We start from the raw sequence: 16,681 nt of genomic DNA on the forward strand, positions 1-16,681 counted from the left end.
GAGCAAAAGAAATAGAGAAGGAAGCCAGTTGCTCTGTCTGCACTTTTTTTTTCCCCTGTAGATTCTTCAGTAGACGTTCAATAATTCTCCTTCCTTATTGAACTAATATGAATGGATTTCTGGTCCTGGCAGTCCAACATGTTGCCCCTTTACTAAGAAAGTGAGCTTAAGCAGCATTCATGAAAGCTATCGTTTTGTTAAAATAAAACTCTAAAAGTGGGCTCTGCTACTCCAGTATACAATTTATAGGTACATATGATATGAGAACATGTAACTCTCAAATGCAAGTAATTATGGTGAATTAAGAATGTTTATTCAACATAATGATTGATTATAACAGTAGGGATATTAATTCAACAAATATTTTACTGAGCATTTACGATATGCCAATAATTGGAGGTACAGACATGGCTATCTCATAGTCATTGGCTTTTAGAAACATACGAAGTCCTAGGGGAATGCCAAATTTTAAAAAAATAATATACTCAGATAATATAGTACAGGTTAACATAGAAATACATACATGTTTTCTAGAGGAGGTCAAAAAAGAAAGCACCTGAATTGGGATGTCAGGGTGGGGTTGCCTGAGAAGTGACATTAGAGTTGAGACCTAAAAATCTAATAGAGGTTGTCCAGGTGGTTACATGTGAGGGAAATGCTTTCCAAGCACAGGAAACAGTGTGCACAGAATCCAGGAAATGAGAAAGATCGTGAACCTTATAGGAAACCATTTGATATAGCTGGAGCAGAGAGTATGAAAACAAGGAAGGGAGGATAGCTCAGACCTTCCATGATACACCTAAAGAAGCTCAGATTTTACCTGGTAGGCAATGGAGAGTTATTAAATAATGTCAAGCAGCATATTGACAGGATAAAATGTGCATTCTAGAAATAAAACTAGATATTGAGGATGAATTGGATTGGAATAAGTTGTGGGCCCACACAAGATCAGAATTAGGGAGACTTTTGGGCAAATCCATTCAGGAGATGGTAAACGTGAAGTAAGGCAATGGCAATGGGATTGGAGAAGAAGAGGGACTCTGGGGACATGTAGGAAGTCAAATTTACAGGATGGAGGAACTGATTTGGAAGGAGGAGTAGCAGCTGCTTGCTTTGGGCATCAGATGAATGGCAATTGACCACGAGAGAAATAAAGGTGTGAAATAAGAACTTTGAGTTTGTGGCTGCACTGAGTTTCAGATGACCATGGGTCTATAGGAAGAGAAAAGTGGTAGGTATGAGGGTATTCAATTGTTGATTGGCATTTGGTTAATAAACCTATTTCATTATGAAAAACGCAACTCATAGTTTAGGTCAAAAGATATGGCATGTTTCCAACACATTTCTAAGGTTCCTGAGAATAATACTATATTGTGTGCAGTTCCTCAAATAATTTACCCAAATAAATGTCTCATGATTACTTAGATGTTTTGGAAGATCTCCCATCCAGCCTACTTTAAATGTAATCAGATTGCAAATACTACTAACCTGTTCTCAGACAGGCTACATTTGCAAGCCACCACTCTGGGATCTTGGGCAGAATCACAATTACTCGATCTCCTCTTTGCAGGGAACAGGCTTCTGTAAGTATATTGGCAAATTTCCTAGACAAAGATCCCAGTTCCTCAAAACTCCATCTCACTTCTTCTCCATTTCCATTTATCCACCAGAAGGCTGGATTGGAAAGTCTCTTTCCAGCCTGAGGAAAGACAGACCAGATGATTTAAAGGTCATTATGCAGCTTAATTCTATTTTAAGTGGAATTCAGTGGAATATTTTTTCAGAAGAAAATTCACAGGTCATTAGTTAGGACACGCATGGGATATTTGAAAATAACTCCGGGGTCTTTATTTTTTAGCTGTTGGGAGCCATGTCATTTCTCATTTAGCCTCATTGTTTTTCCAAAGAGTTAGAATTCTTGCATCCCTTTATATTCTCTCAATGCTATGTCTATGCCTCATTCCCTACCATTTTTGACCATTTCTGACTTTCATACTACTACTTTTTGGGTTTTTAAAGAAGTTAACCTATAATCATACATTTTTATAACCCAGGCTTTCTCAACTATGGAACCATTAACATGTTGAGCCAGATAATTCTTTGCTATGGGGGACTGTCCTGTGTATTAGAGGATACATAGCAGCATCCCCGGCCAAAATTGTTTGCAGACATTTGCCCTGGGGGCAAAAATCACTTCCATCTGAGAAACTGCAGTTGGACTGGCCCTTGCTCCATACCTTTTCCATATTGGTCCATTGGTCCAGGACATCTTTAGCAAAGTTAAAATACTCTGGAATCTCCAGTTTGAATTCCTGTTTCATGGATTCGTAGTTGGAAAAGTTCTGAGGGGGCACTGTTCTATAATCTTTATGTAGTACTGTCATAGAACCAGGGCTTGCTAGGCGCCAAAAACACCTGGCACGAAGTAATGTCTCCATGGTGACAAGAGCTAGCATCAGTCTTGCTGGATGTGTTAGCACTCAGGATTTCCACAGAAACCAATCCATCTAAAAGACAAGCAAAAGGACATACATTTGTCTCTGTCCTAAAGGTAGCCTGACCCCAAAGTAGCTAAGTTTTATTATTATTATTATTATTATTATTATTATTATTATTATTCTTTATAATCATCATACAAGTGCCATTCTCTGAGCACTCAATATGTTTTGAACACTGTATTCAGTGCTTTACTTACATACAAATTATCACTAAATCTTCAGAGTAACTCTGTGAAGTGGATATTATCATCTCTGTTTACAGAAGGAGAAAATGACTAATAAGAGACTGTCTTAGTGAACTCCAGCCACCATAACAAAATACTATAGACAGGATGGCTTCAACAACAGACATTTATTTCTCACTGTTCCGGAGGCTGGGAAGTCCAAGACCAAGTGCTAGCCAATTCAGTTCCCCGATATGGGCTCTGTTCCTGACTTGCAGATGACTACTCTATGTCCTCATGTGGGAGTCCTGGTTTCTCTTCCCCTTCTATTAGAATACTAATCTCATCATTGGGGCCTCACACTATGACCTCATCTAAACCTAATTACCTCCCAAAGACCCCACCTCCAAATACCATGACATTTTGGGGATTAGGGTTTCAACATATAAATTTGGAGGGAGACACAAACATTCAGTCCACAACAAAGGCATTGGTTGGATTTGAACCTAGAACTGTCTGGTCCCAGCCCATTTTCCTGACTATGTACTACATGCTGTTGTTTCCCCTATGCATTTCTAAAGAAGTAAAGATCTGGGTCACCCAGTTACTCTCAGTGAAAGCAAAGATATCTAATCTCTTTCACCTGCATTTCAAAAGTCATACAGACATGTTAAGGAGAAATTTCCACAGTGGGTAATCCACAGTGAATTAATAGAGTAACTGAGTACCAATTAGGCATGAAAGAACTGTCAAAAATCATTTAGTTTATAGGCTGTGGTTCCCATGCTCCCAATAGGAGCCCACACAACCTTCGAGTCCGGACTTGGAGCTGCATTTACCAGAGATGTCAAAATAGGGCTTTAACCTTTGGGACTTTTGTGGGGGAGGATCCTCCAGGCCACAAAGCCCTCCCTGCTTCTGTGGGAAATCATTTGATCATGATGTCATTTACTTGGCTGAGGTCTCATAAACAAGGTTGTTAAAAACATGGTTCTAAAGATTATAGAGTTCTCTTCTTCATACTTTCTGTAATTTTCCAAATTTCCTACAATGAAATACTACTCTCACAATCATTAAATCATTTTTTTTTATAGAGGGAGGGGAAGGGGCAGAGGGAAAGGGAGAGAGAGAATCTTAAGCAGTCTCCACACATGGAGCCTAATGCAGGGCTCGATCTCACAACCCTAAGATCATGACCTAAGTCGAAATCAAGAGTGGGACACTTAACCGACTGAGCCACCCAGGCACCCTATCATTAAATCATTTTTAACTGCAACTCTGTGTAGTATGTAAGGCAGCATGGCTGTGTGGAAGAGTTTCTATATTGATATTGATGCGTTGCCAAATAATGGATGTCACCCATGAGTTTTATCCTAAATGGGCCTGGTGTTTGGGCATCGTGTTGCTGCACCCAATACACTGGGAGACCCCGGTACTTCTGACCTGCCCACCTCTTTATGTGAGGACCTGACAAGTCACTGAGTGTGAGCCCTCTGAGATCATCTGGTTTGAGCTCCTTATTTTTCACCTGCAAAGAAAATAGGGCCCCAGAGAGGGAAGCAGCTCGCTTCAATAGGTCATGTCAGAGTTAGAACTAGAACTCATATCTTTGGATTCCCATTTCAATGTTCTCGATTCAGTAGAGCAGTGATTCTTAACCCTGGCTGTACCTTTGAATTACCAGGAAAGTTGTTTTTTGTTTTTGTTTTTGTTTTTTTTTTTTTTTTTTTTAAACCAATGCCCGGGGCTTAGACCAATTAAATCAGAATCTCTGAGGGTGGGAGGCCAGGGCATCATATTTTTAAAAATTTCCTCAGAGGATGCTAATGTCAATGAAAGTTGAGAATCACTGATCCAGAGATGGGGATCTGTGAGCCAGCAGATCACCATCATCTGGAAGCTGGTTAGAAATGCACATTCTCAGACCCTCGTTTCCCATTTTACCAATGTAATGACTAATAAAACCTCTATCAGAGAATTGTCCTGAAGATTAAATGAGATAATGCATGCAAAGTGCTTATGATGGTGTCGTTGGCAAAATTTTTCTGTAAAGGTCCAGATAGTAAATATGGCTTTGTGGGCCGTATAGTCTCTGTGGCAACTGCTTACCTCAACTCTGGTTGAGAGAGCAGCCACTGACAGATAATACATGACTAAATGGGCATGGCTGTGTTCCAAACAAAACCTATTTATGGATACTGAAACTTGAACTTCATGTAATTTTTTTTTTTTAAGATTTATTTGAGAGAGAGAGAGAGAGAGCACACAGGGGGAGGGCCAAAAGGAGAGGGAGAGGGAGAATCTCAAGCATACTCCCCACTGTGGGTGGAGCCTCACACATGCTCTATCTCTTGACCCTGAGATCATGACCTGAGCCGAAACCAAGAGTTGGACGTTCAACTGACTGTGCCACCCAGGTGCCCCATGTGTAATTTTCATATGTCATGAATTAGTATTCCTCTTTTGGCTTTTTGAAATATTTGAAAATGTAAAATAAAAACCATTCTTGGTTTGCAGCCTGTATAAAAACAGATAGAGGGCTGGATTTAACTCATGGGCTATACTTTGCTGATCTTTGGTGCTAGAGTGTAGGTTTTACTTGGGTGGGTGTTTTGTCTGTTATGTTCATGGTACTATCCCTGGGAAATAACATAGTGTTTGGCCCACAGTATGTGCTTATTTGTTGAATGAATAAATGATGTTTTCAGAAGGGAGAACTTTGTATATGGTTTATTTCAACAGCTCAGGGTTATAGTAGACCTGAGAAGTGCCTCTGTTGCTTAACCAGATTTATATGACTACCTGCACTGTTCCTAAACGGCTATTTAAATTTAAATTAATTTAAATACTATTTAAAAGTAAGTTCTTAGTCACACTAGCTGCATTTCAGGTGCTCAACAGCCATGCGTGACTAGTAGCTACCGCATATAGGCAACTGCAGACACAAAACATTTCTATCATTGCAAAACATTCTTGTGGACAGTGTTGATCTATACTGATAACAGCTCAGAACTGGACGATATGAAACATTAAAATACAGGAAAATTGAGCTGAAGGTTTTCCCAGATAAGATTTTTTTAAGGGTTCAGGATTAGTAAAGCACTGCCTTCACTGTTGTCTTGTTTGGCAGTGGGGTTGAGTAGAGAGGGAACCACCCTTCTCTGCTGTTTGCCAGCAAGTTATAGCCCACCCATTTGGCAGTTATCTCCCTTATTACGGAGTTAGCATCAGGTTTCCTTCAACTGAAGGAAGAAGTTAAGTAGTACTTAAAACATGTTTTTAGTGTTGTAACTTTTCTCTTTCTTTTTAATTTTTTAGAGAGTGTCTTCAAATGGTTCCAAAAACATAAAAATTACAGTGAAAAATTGCCCCCTGCCTGGGTGGCTCAGTCTGTTAAGCACCTGACTCTTGATTTTGGCTCAAGTCATGATCTCAGGGTTGTGAGGTCCAGCCCCACATCGGGCTCCACACTGGGCACGGAGCCTGCTTAAGGTTCTCTCTCTCCCTCTCCATCTGCCCCTCCACCCTCTCTAAAAAACATCTGCCCCCTCCCACCCCCATCTCACAGCAGCCCAGTTTTATCCCAACCTACTCCCTCCACGAACTATGATTACTTCTATGGATCTTTTCAGGATTTCTTTCCATGTATTTAAGCCAATGACTATAAATTCTTATTTCTCCACCACTTTGACACAACAGGTAGCCTAGAATACACACTATTCTTCCCATTAAAAAAAATTTTTTACAACATATTTTTGAAGGTCCTTCCATGTCAATACATGAGGATCTTTATCATTTTGTTTTGGTTTTGTTTTTATTTTATGTTTTTTTTTTTTTAAGAGCCGCACAGCATTCCAAAGAACAACTACACCATAATTTCTTAAGCCAGTCCCCTATTGATGTTATTTGAATTGTTTCCATTATTGTGCAGTTAAGATGAAATTTTGAAACTATTTCCTTTACCACATTTAGAATCCTTCAAATATACATTGAAAAGAAAATTGACCAGTCAGTTGGAGCTTAAAATGAGCCTAACCATTCTGTTCTACCGAAAAGAAGATATCAGCATCCTCCTGATTAGAGAAAATAAGATTGCCTTCTCCTCAACAAAACTTTTTTTTTAAGTAATCTTAGCACTTCACAACATCTATTTCCCAGGTTTCCAATATTCTTTGTAGGTGAAAGAGCTGAGATATGAGTCCAGATGTTTGTACCGAGCCACAGAAAACTCTTCTAAGAAAGAAAGTACCACTGCTGGTCAGTGGGGCTTGAAAGTATTTAAGGTCTCATCTGAAATGCAAGCTCTACACGCATATAAACAGCAGTGCACAGGAAGTTTTAGCCTCCTTACATCTCCATAAACATCTCTCCCACCAAATAATCCAAGTAATAACATTGGCTCGGTATATATAGCCTCAAAGCAAGGTGAAGCCCCTACTATTCCCCCCAGCCCTAACAAGATCCTACCCTAAACTTCTATACAGGATTTTTGGAGCTTCTCTTGACCATTTCATGGAGAGAGGGGCTACCCCAGGATTATTTCCTTGGATTTTCATGTATATATTCCCCGAAATTTCCCTAGACATATATGCATACTTCCCAGATGATGCAGAAGATGGATTCCAATCTGCCACTGAGCAAGGTGGAGAGCGAAGTAGACAATACAGTGCAAAACTCAGCTGCTCCTTGGACCGAATTCAATTTTTTTCCCAGGACATTTTACCAAGTTACCACATGCACATAGTTTTTAAAAAATTACATGGTACCAAAAGACTTAAAATGAAAAAATTAGCTGCTATGTTTGTAGCTTTTTGTGTGTACATACTCCTGGCCACTAACTAGATAGGATTACACAACAGCTGAGAAGTTCTGATAGAAACACTTGGGCTGCCTAAAACTTCCATGAGAGCATTATTGATCTGTTGGTTTTGGTTGCTCGTTTGTTATCTTTGCTCAAAAGCCTGCGTGCCAAACCAGCAAACCTCTCAGAGAAGACAGATAAGGAAGTACTCACTGAAGTGACAGATTCCGACACAGCTGGAGGTGATGGTAGACCGGTGTCCTAGAAGAGCAGCCCTGAAACTTGAACTCTCACTTCTGCTTAGTCCTGGTAGTAGCCAAAAGAGGGAGAAGTAGTAGTCTGACAATTGGAAGAAGCAAGACATAGCCAGAGGGCCTTTCCTGGATTGGTGGAGACGTTCTGAGGGAGGAGCAGGAATGCTGGGCTAAGTTCACGCTGAAAGTTTACACAATCTCCTGCCACCCTCCAATCATAGTTAATGATTTAAATACATTGCAACCTTTTGCTGGGGGGTGGGGGTTGCTGGGAAAGTGATTTATTCACAGGAAGGAAAGTAGGAAAGTGCCCATGGAGCTGCAGGAGGGTTTGGTCCTGTGAAGGGATAGAGGAAGAAAGAAAAAAGGATGGAAGAGAACGTAGAAGGGTTTTGAAATGGAAAAGAAAGAAGTTAAATGGTAGGTTTGGGTTGCTCTAGGTCTCAGAGAACCAGTTGCTTTGTTTATCTGTTGAACTGGTCAGGACTAAACATGAATGCACTCAGGTTGCTCCTTTGCTCAAACCCTTCAATGCTTTCTAGTTCACTCCAGGTAAAATCTCAAGTCCTTACATGGACCACAAGGAACTGCGTGATCTGGCACAGGGTCCTCTCTGACCCACCACCTGCTCCTCCTTCCCTTACTCTGCTGCAGCCACATTAGTACCCTTGGTTTTTCTTGAACATACCATGCATGTTCCAGCCTTGGGATTTTTTCCAGTGCCTGGAATGCACTTACCTTAGATACCCCCTTGGCTAAATCCCCATTTTATGAGGCAGCCTATCAAAGAGGTCTTTCTTTCTACATTTTCTAAAATAGCACCCCTCAATTTTTCTCTTTAATCTGTTTTAACTTTTTATATCTCTTACCACCACCCTTAAGAGTAAGAACTTGGTTTTGTTTGCTGATGCATCACTACTTTCTAGAACAGTAACTGGCAAATTTTAGGCATTCAATAAATATTTGATGGGTTAATGAATAAATAAATGACGCTTCCAATTACATGTGACAGAAGCCCAATTTAGAGTCACTTAAACAGAATGAGGAATATATTGGTCTCTTTGGTTCTGTGAGTTTTTGGTTGTTGTTGATTACTTGGGATTTTCTATGTAGATAATCACATAATCTGCAAATAGGGACAGTTTTACTTCTTTCATTTTTTTTAACAATTTAATTTTTTAATTTAAATTCAATTAATTAACATCTAGCATATTATTAGTTTCAGAGGTAGAGCTCAGTGATTCATCAGTTGCATATAACACCCAGTGCTCATTACATCACATGCCCTCCTTAATGCCCATCACCCATTTACCCCATTCCCCTATCCATCTCCCTTCCAGCAACCCTCAGTTTGTTTCCCATAGTTAAAAGTCTCTTATGGTTTGTCTCTCTCTCTGATTTTGTCCTATTTTTCCCTCCCACTCTGTTTTGTTTTTTAATTCCACATATGGGTGAAATCATATGATAAATATCTTTCTCCAATTGACTTATTTCGCTTAACATAATACCCTCTAGTTCCATTCATGTCATTGCAAATGGTAAGATTTTTTTTTTTTTTTTTGATGGCTGAGAAATATTCCGTTGTGTATATATACCACATCTTCTTTATCCATTCATCTGTAAATGAACATCTGGGCTCTTCCCATAGTTTGGCTATTGTGGACATTGCTGCTATAAACATTGGGGTGCAGGTGCCCCTTCAGATCACTATGTTTGTATCCTTTGGGTAAATATCAAGTACTGCAATTGCTGGGTCATAGAGTAGCTCTATTTTTTACTTTCTGATGAACCTCCATACTATTTCCCAGAATTGCTGTACCAGTTTGCATTCCCACCATTAGTGTAAGATGGTTTCCCTTTCTTCATATCCTCGCTAACATCTGTTGTTTCCTGACTTGTTAATTTTAGCCATTCTGACAGGGGTGAGATGGTATCTCATTGTGGTTTTGATTTGTATTTCCCTGATGCTGAGTGATGTTGAGCATTTTTTCATGTGTTTATTGGCCATTTGTATGTCTTCTGTGGAGAAATTTCATTTCCTGACTGGATTTTCTGTTCTTTTGGGTGTTGAGTTTGGTAAGTTTTGGATTGAGTTTACAGATCTTGGATACTAGCCCTTTATCTGAAAAGATATTTGCAAATATGGCTTCCCATTCTGTTGGTTGTCTTTTGGATTTGTCGACTGTTCCCTTTGCTGTGCAAAAGATTTTATCTTGATGAAGTCCCAATAGTTAATTTTTGCTTTCCTTTCCCTTGCCTTTGGAGATGTGTCTAGCAAGGAGTTGCTGCAGCTGAGGTCAAAGAGATTGCTTCCTATGTTCTCCTCTAGGATTTCGATGGGTTCCTGTGTCACATCGTCTTTCATCCATTTTGAGTTCATTTTTGTGTATGATGTAAGAAAATGGTCCAGTTTAATTCTTCTGCATGTGGCTGACCAATTTTCCCAAAACCATTTGTTGAAGAGACTGTGTTTTTTTCCATTGGATATTCTTTCCTGCTTTGTCAAAGAATAGTTGACCATAGAGTTGAGGGTCCATTTCTGGATTCTGGATTCTGTTCCACTGATCTATGTGTCTGTTTTTATGCCAGTACCATACTGTCTTGATGATTACAGCTTTGCAATACAGCTTGAAGTCGAGAATTGTGGTGCCACCAGCTTTGGTTTTCTTCTTCAATATTCCTCTGGCTATTCAGGGTCTTTTCTGGTTCCATACAAATTTTAGGATTATTTGTTCCAGCCCTGTGAAATATGTTGATGATATTTTGATAGGGATTTCATTAGATGTGTAGATTGCTCTGGGTAGGATAGACATTTTAACAATATTTGTTCTCCTAATCCATGAGCATGGATTGTTTTTCCATTCCTTTGTGTCTTCCTCAATTTCTTTCATAAGTGTTCTGTAGTTTTTGGAGTACAGATCCTTACCATTTTGGTTAGTTTTTTTCCTGGGTATTTTATGGTTTTTGATGCATTTGTAGATGGGATTGATTCATTGATTTCTCTTTCTTCTGTCTCATTGTTAGTGCATAGAAATGCAGCTGATTTCTGTGCATTGATTTTATATCCTGTGACTTTGCTGAATTCCTGTAGGAGCTCTAGCAATTTTGGGGTAGAGTCTTTTGGGTTTTCCACATGGAGTATCATGTCATCTGTGAAGAGTGAAAGTTTGACTTCTTTGCTGATTTGGATGCCTTTTATTTCTTTTTCTTGTCTGATTGCTGAGGCTAAGACTTTTAGTACTATGGTGAACAACAGTGGTGAGAGTGGACATCCCTGCCGTGTTTTTGACCTTAGGGAAAAAGCTCTCAGTTTTTCTCCATTCAGAATGATATTCGCTGTGGGCTTTTAGTATATGGCTTTTAACATCTTGCAGTATGTTCTTTCTATCCCTACACTGTGAAGAGTTTTAATCAAGAACGGATGCTGTATTTTGGTAAATGCTTTTACTGCGTCTATTGAGAGGATTATATGGTTCTTGTCCTTTCTTTTGTTAATGTGGTGTATTACATTAATTGATTTGAGAATATTGAACCACCCTTGTAGTCCAGAGATAAATCCCACTTGGTCGTGGTGAATAATCCTTTTAATGGCTGTTGGATCCTATTGGCTAGTATCTTGGTGAGAATTTTGGCATCCATGTTCATCAGGGATATTGGTCTGTAATTCTCCTTTTTGTTGGGGTCTTTGTCTGGTTTTGGGATCAAGGTAATGCTGGCTTCATAGAATGAGTTTGGAAGTTTTTCTTCCATTTCTATTTTTTGAAACACCTTCAGAAGAATAGGTATTATTTCCTCTTTAAATGTTTGGTAGAATTGCACTGGGAGGCCATCTGGCCCTGGATTCTTATTTTTGGGGAGATTTTTTATTACTGCTTCAATTTCCTTGCTGGTTATGGGTCTGTTCAGGTTTTCTATTTCTTCCGGGTTCAGTTTTGGTCATTTAGACATCTCTAGGAATGCATCCATTTCTTCCAGATTGCCTAGTTTGTTGGCATATAGTTGCTCATAATATGTTCTTATAATTGTATTTCTTTGATGTTGATTGTGATTGCTCCTCTTTCTTATGATTTTATTTATTTGGGTCCTTTCTCTTTTCTTTCTGATAAGTCTGGCTATGGGTTTATTGATCTTATTAATTGTTTCAAAGAATCAGCTCCTAGTTTTATTGATCTATTCTACTGATCTTCTGGTTTCTATTTCATTGATTTCTGCTCAATCTTTATTATTTCTTTTCTCCTGCTGGATTCAGGCTTTATTTGCTATTTGCTGTTCTTTGTCCAGCTCCTTGAAGTGTAAGGTTAGGTTGTGTTTTGAGACTTTTCTTGTTTCTTGAGAAAGGCTTGTATTGCTATATACTTCTCTCTTAGGACTGCCTTTGCTGCATCCCAGAGGTCTTAAACTGTCGTGTTTCCATTTTCGTTTGTTTGCATGAATTTTTAAAATTCTTCTTTAATTTTCTGGTTGGCCCATTCATTTTTTATTAGGATGCTCTTTAACCTCCATGTATCTGTGTTCCTTTCAAATTTTCTCTTGTGATTGAGTTCAAGTTTCAAAGCACTGTGATCCAAAAATATGCAGGGAATGATCCCTGTCTTTTGGTACTGGTTGAAACCTGATTTATGACCCAGTATGAGATCTGTTTTGGAGAATGTTCCATGTGCATTTGAGAAGAATGTGTATTCTGTTGCTGTAGGATGAAATGTTCTGAATATATCTGTGAAGTCCATTTGGTCCAATGTGTCATTCAAAGCCCTTGTTTCCTTGTTGATCTTCTGCTTAGATGATCTGTCCATTGCTGTGAGTGGAATGTTAATGTCCCCTACTATTATTGTATTATTATCAATATGTTTCTTTAGTTTTGTTATTATTTGGTTTATATATTTGGCTGCTCCCATGTTAGGAGTATAAATTTTTACAAGTGTTAGATCTTCTTGTTGGATAGACACTTTTATTTTGATATAGTGTCCTTCTTCATCTCTTATTACAGTCTTTGGTTTGAAATCTAATTTATCTGATATAGGGATTGCTACCCCAGCTTTCTTTTGATATCCAATAGCATGATAAATAGTTCTCCATCCCCTCACTTTCAATCTGGAGGTGTCTTTGTGTCTAAAATCAGTCTCCTGTAAGCACCATATTGATGACTCTTGGTTTTTGTATCCAACCTGATACCCTGTGTCTTTTGAGTGGAGTTTTAGCCCATTTACATTCAGAGTAATTATTGAAAGATATGAATTTAGTGCCACTGTACTACCTGTAAAGTCACTGCTTCTGTTTATTGTTTCTGTTTCTTTCTGGTCTTTGTTACTTTTGGGCTGTCTCTTTGCTTAAAGTATCCCCTTTAATATTTCTTGCAGGGCTGGTTTAATGATCACAAATTCTTCTAGTTTGTTTGCTTCCTTCCTTCCTTCCTTCCTTCCTTCCTTTCTGTTCTTTTAGTTTCTGTTTGTCCTGCAAGTGCTTCATCTCTCCTATTCTGACTGACATCCTTGCTGGATAAAATATTCTTGGCTGCTCATTTTTCTCATTTAGGACTTTGAATATATCATGCCAGTCCTTTCTGGCCGGCTAGGTCTCTGTGGACAGGTCTGCTGCCAGCCTTATGTTTCTACCTTTGTAGATTAAGGACCTCTTGTCCTGAGCTGCTTTCGAGATTTTTCTTTATTTCTGAAATTTGCAAGCTTCACTATTATATGTTGAGGTGTGTTGCACTATTTTTATTGACTTTGAAGGGGGTTATCTATGCCTCCTGGGTTTGAATGCCTGTTTCCTTCCCCAGATTATGGAAGATCTCACCTATCATTTGTTCAAATAAACCTTCTCCTTCTCTCTCTTTCCTCTTCCTCTGGACCCCTATTATTCTAATATTGTTTTGATTTATGGAATCACTGATCTCTCAGATCCTCCCTTCATAATCCAGTGGTTGTTTATCTCTCTTTTTCTCAACTTCCTTATTCTCCATCATTTGTCTTCTGTATCACTGACTCTGTCTTCTGCCTTGTTTATCCTAGCAGTTAGAGCCTCTGTTTTTTGTTTTTTTTTTGTTTTGTTTTGTTTTGTTTTAAAGATTTTATTTATTTATTCATGAGAGACAGAGAGAGAGAGAGAGAGAGAAAGGGAGGCAGAGACAGAGGGAGAAACAGGCTTCCCATGTAGCAGGGAGCCTGATATGGGACTCAATCCCAGGACCCTGGGATCACAACTTGAGCTGAAGGCAGAAGCTTAACCAACTGAGCCACTCAGGCACCCAGAGCTTCTGTTTTTGATTGCATCTCAGTAATAACCTTTTTGATTTTGACCTGATTAGATTTGAGTTGTTTTATTTCTCCAGTAAGGGATTCTCTAGTGTCTTTTATGCTTTTTCCAAGCCCAGTTAGTATCTTTATAATCATTTGAATTCTAGTTCTGATATCTTACTTATAGCCATATTGATTAAATCCATGGCAGTGAGTACTGCCTCTTGTTTTCTCTTTTGGGGTGAGTTTTTCCATCTTGTCATTGTTTCCAGAAAAGAATAGAAGAGAGAGAAAATACAAAAATAGCAACAACACCAGAAAAATATACACTAAACAAATCAAAAGAGAACAGAACCCCCCCCCCAAATTTTTAAAAAATCAAACAGAAGTTGAACAGAATAGAACAATAAACTAGATCCTAGGTGTATTTTGGTGTGTTTGTTAGAAGAAACTAGATCCCAAAATAGGAAAGAAAGATAAACTTATATATATACAAAAATAAAATTGAATACAATGTTGGAAACCACAAATGAAAAATACATATATAAAACATAAATGTAAAAATGAGAATTAAAAAAAGAATTGATAAAATAAGAAAATAGCTGAGAAGGAAAAAAAATATAAAACTGAGAAACTAAAGAATAATAAGAAAAAAGCATGAATGCTAATACTGCTTTCTGCAAGAGCTAGAGTTTTGCAGTTCTATTTGATCGGTAAACTTGGTATTAGCTGGAAGTTCCTGCTGGTATTCTGGGGAAGGGGCCTGTTGCACTGATTCTTAGGTGTCTTTGCCTGTGCGGAATTGCAACAACCTTGCCAGGGGGGTGGGCTCAGTGCAAGTAGCTCCGGAGCCAATATCGGGGATGAAAATAGCGGTGCCTGGATCTCAAGCCCCAGAGCTGAAAGTTTGTGCACCCCCCTTTAGTGGGCCCTCACAGAAAACAGTGAATCACTCTAGTCTCCCTGATTTCTGTCTGAACTCTGGGTTCACTCAGCCTGTGACTGAGCGTTTTTAGCTCAGGCACACGACCCTGTTTAGAATCTCCAAACTTACAGACTCCTGTGGCACAAACCTGCGCCAGTCCTCCCAGGGGAGGGGGGGGGCTCTCCAGGGTTCTGCCTCTTGCTGCGCCCCAGCTGAGAATGCAGTCACCAGAGGTGCAGCGGTTTGAGGTTTATGGAACACTGAGCAGAAAGCCGGCACCTGGACTCACTGTTTGCAGCCAGCTTCCCTACTGCAGTGCTTGGGGAACTCTGCCACACTCAGGCACCCCCATTCTTTTTGTGACCCTGGGGATCCCGAGACCATGCTATCTCAACTGGGATTCCACCCCTACTTCACACCCTGAACACCTTTCAGGAAGACTTCTAAAATTTCTGATTTTGTGCTTTGCTGCTTATAATACTTTTCAGTACCCAGCTTATGGAGGCTCCCTCCCCCCGCATTTATCTTCTGATATATTGCCTCAGATTCATGTCTCCACACCTCCTACCTTCCAAAAAGTGGTTGCTTTTCTATTTGTAGAATTTTAACAGTCTTTTCTCAGATCTTTGGTTGATTTCACAGGTGTTCAGAATGATATGATAAGTGTCTCGCTGAATTTCAGGAACCAGACAAAATTAGAGTCCCCTACTTCTCTGCCATCTTAACACTTCCCCCTACTTCTTCCTGCAGATCTATGTGCCTTTCATTTCCTTTTCTTGCCTTATTGCATCAGCTAGAATTACAATATTATGTTGAATAAGAATGGTAAGAGCAGATATGTTTGCATTTTCCCTGATATTAGGGGGAAAGCATTCAGTCTTTAATGCTTGGGGGTTATGTGAGCTGTAGGTTTTTTGTAGATACTGTTCATCAAGTTGAGGAAGGTCTCCTCTTTTCCTGTTTTTCTGAAAGTCTTTATCATGAATAAGCCTTGAATTTTGGCAAATACCTTTCCTGCATCGATTAATATCATCATGTGATTTTTATTTATTAGCCTATCAGTAAGGTGGATTACACTGTTTTTTTTTTTTAATTTTGTTTATTTATTTGAGAGAGAGAGTGCATGAGTGGTGGGAAGGGGCAGAGGGAGAGGGAGAGGGAGAAGTAGACTCCTCACTGAGCAGGGAGCCTGATGCAACGTGGGGCTCAATCCTAGGACTCTAGAATCATGATCTAAGTTGAAGGCAGGTGCTTAACCAACTGAGCCACCCAGGCACCCCTACACTGATTGATTTTTAATCACTGAACCACCTGGCTTCCCTGAAATAAACCCCTGTTGGTTCTTGTGTATATATATTTTTATATATATTGATGACTTCTATAGTTTATATCTCTTGCCAAATTTGAGAAATTTTCAGTCATTATTTCTTTTTCAGCCCTGGCTTCCCTCCCTCTCTCTCTCCCCTTTTGGGATTCTGATGACACAATGTTAGATCTTTTGTGATAGCCCCACAGTTCTCTGAGGCTCCGTTCTTTTTATTCCTTTTTTTTTCTTTTCTTTTTTTTTTTTTTGTTTTGTTTTGTTTTTGTTTTTGTGGGGGTTTTCTGTCATTATTTGTTGTTTTGTTTTCCATTCAGCCTGGTTTCTCTCTGTTGTTAATATTGGGTAATTTCTATTGTTCTATCTTCCAGTTTCACTGATTATTTTCTTCTCTTCCTCCCATTCTGCTGTTGAGTCCATCCAATCAGCTTTTTATTTCTCTTATCATATTTTCTAATTGTATTTTTTAGTTTTAGAATTTC

At 39.1% G+C, this 16,681-nt stretch overlaps 1 protein-coding gene and 1 long non-coding RNA gene across 2 annotated transcripts in view; one reads left to right on the forward strand and one right to left on the reverse strand.

Moving 5' to 3' along the window:
* Positions 1-291: 291 nt before the first annotated feature.
* LOC130544268 (uncharacterized) lies at positions 292-7,928 on the reverse strand. The gene is made up of 3 exons (XR_008960440.1): positions 7,677-7,928; positions 2,238-2,507; positions 292-1,699 (listed from the first exon to the last, which is right to left on the reverse strand). It is a non-coding gene; the product is annotated as an uncharacterized LOC130544268 (long non-coding RNA).
* A 76-nt stretch (positions 7,929-8,004) lies between these two features.
* Positions 8,005-16,681, forward strand: part of LOC125282374 (THUMP domain-containing protein 1-like) — a 156,061-nt gene continuing 147,384 nt past the window's right edge. Inside the window, exon 1 of the mRNA XM_057315281.1 lies at positions 8,005-8,137. The gene's annotated coding sequence lies outside the window, so the exon portion shown is untranslated. The remainder of the gene's footprint in view (positions 8,138-16,681) is intronic.

This window comes from Ursus arctos, unplaced genomic scaffold (genome assembly GCF_023065955.2).
Source record: "Ursus arctos isolate Adak ecotype North America unplaced genomic scaffold, UrsArc2.0 scaffold_2, whole genome shotgun sequence".
NCBI classification, from domain to species: domain Eukaryota; kingdom Metazoa; phylum Chordata; class Mammalia; order Carnivora; family Ursidae; genus Ursus; species Ursus arctos.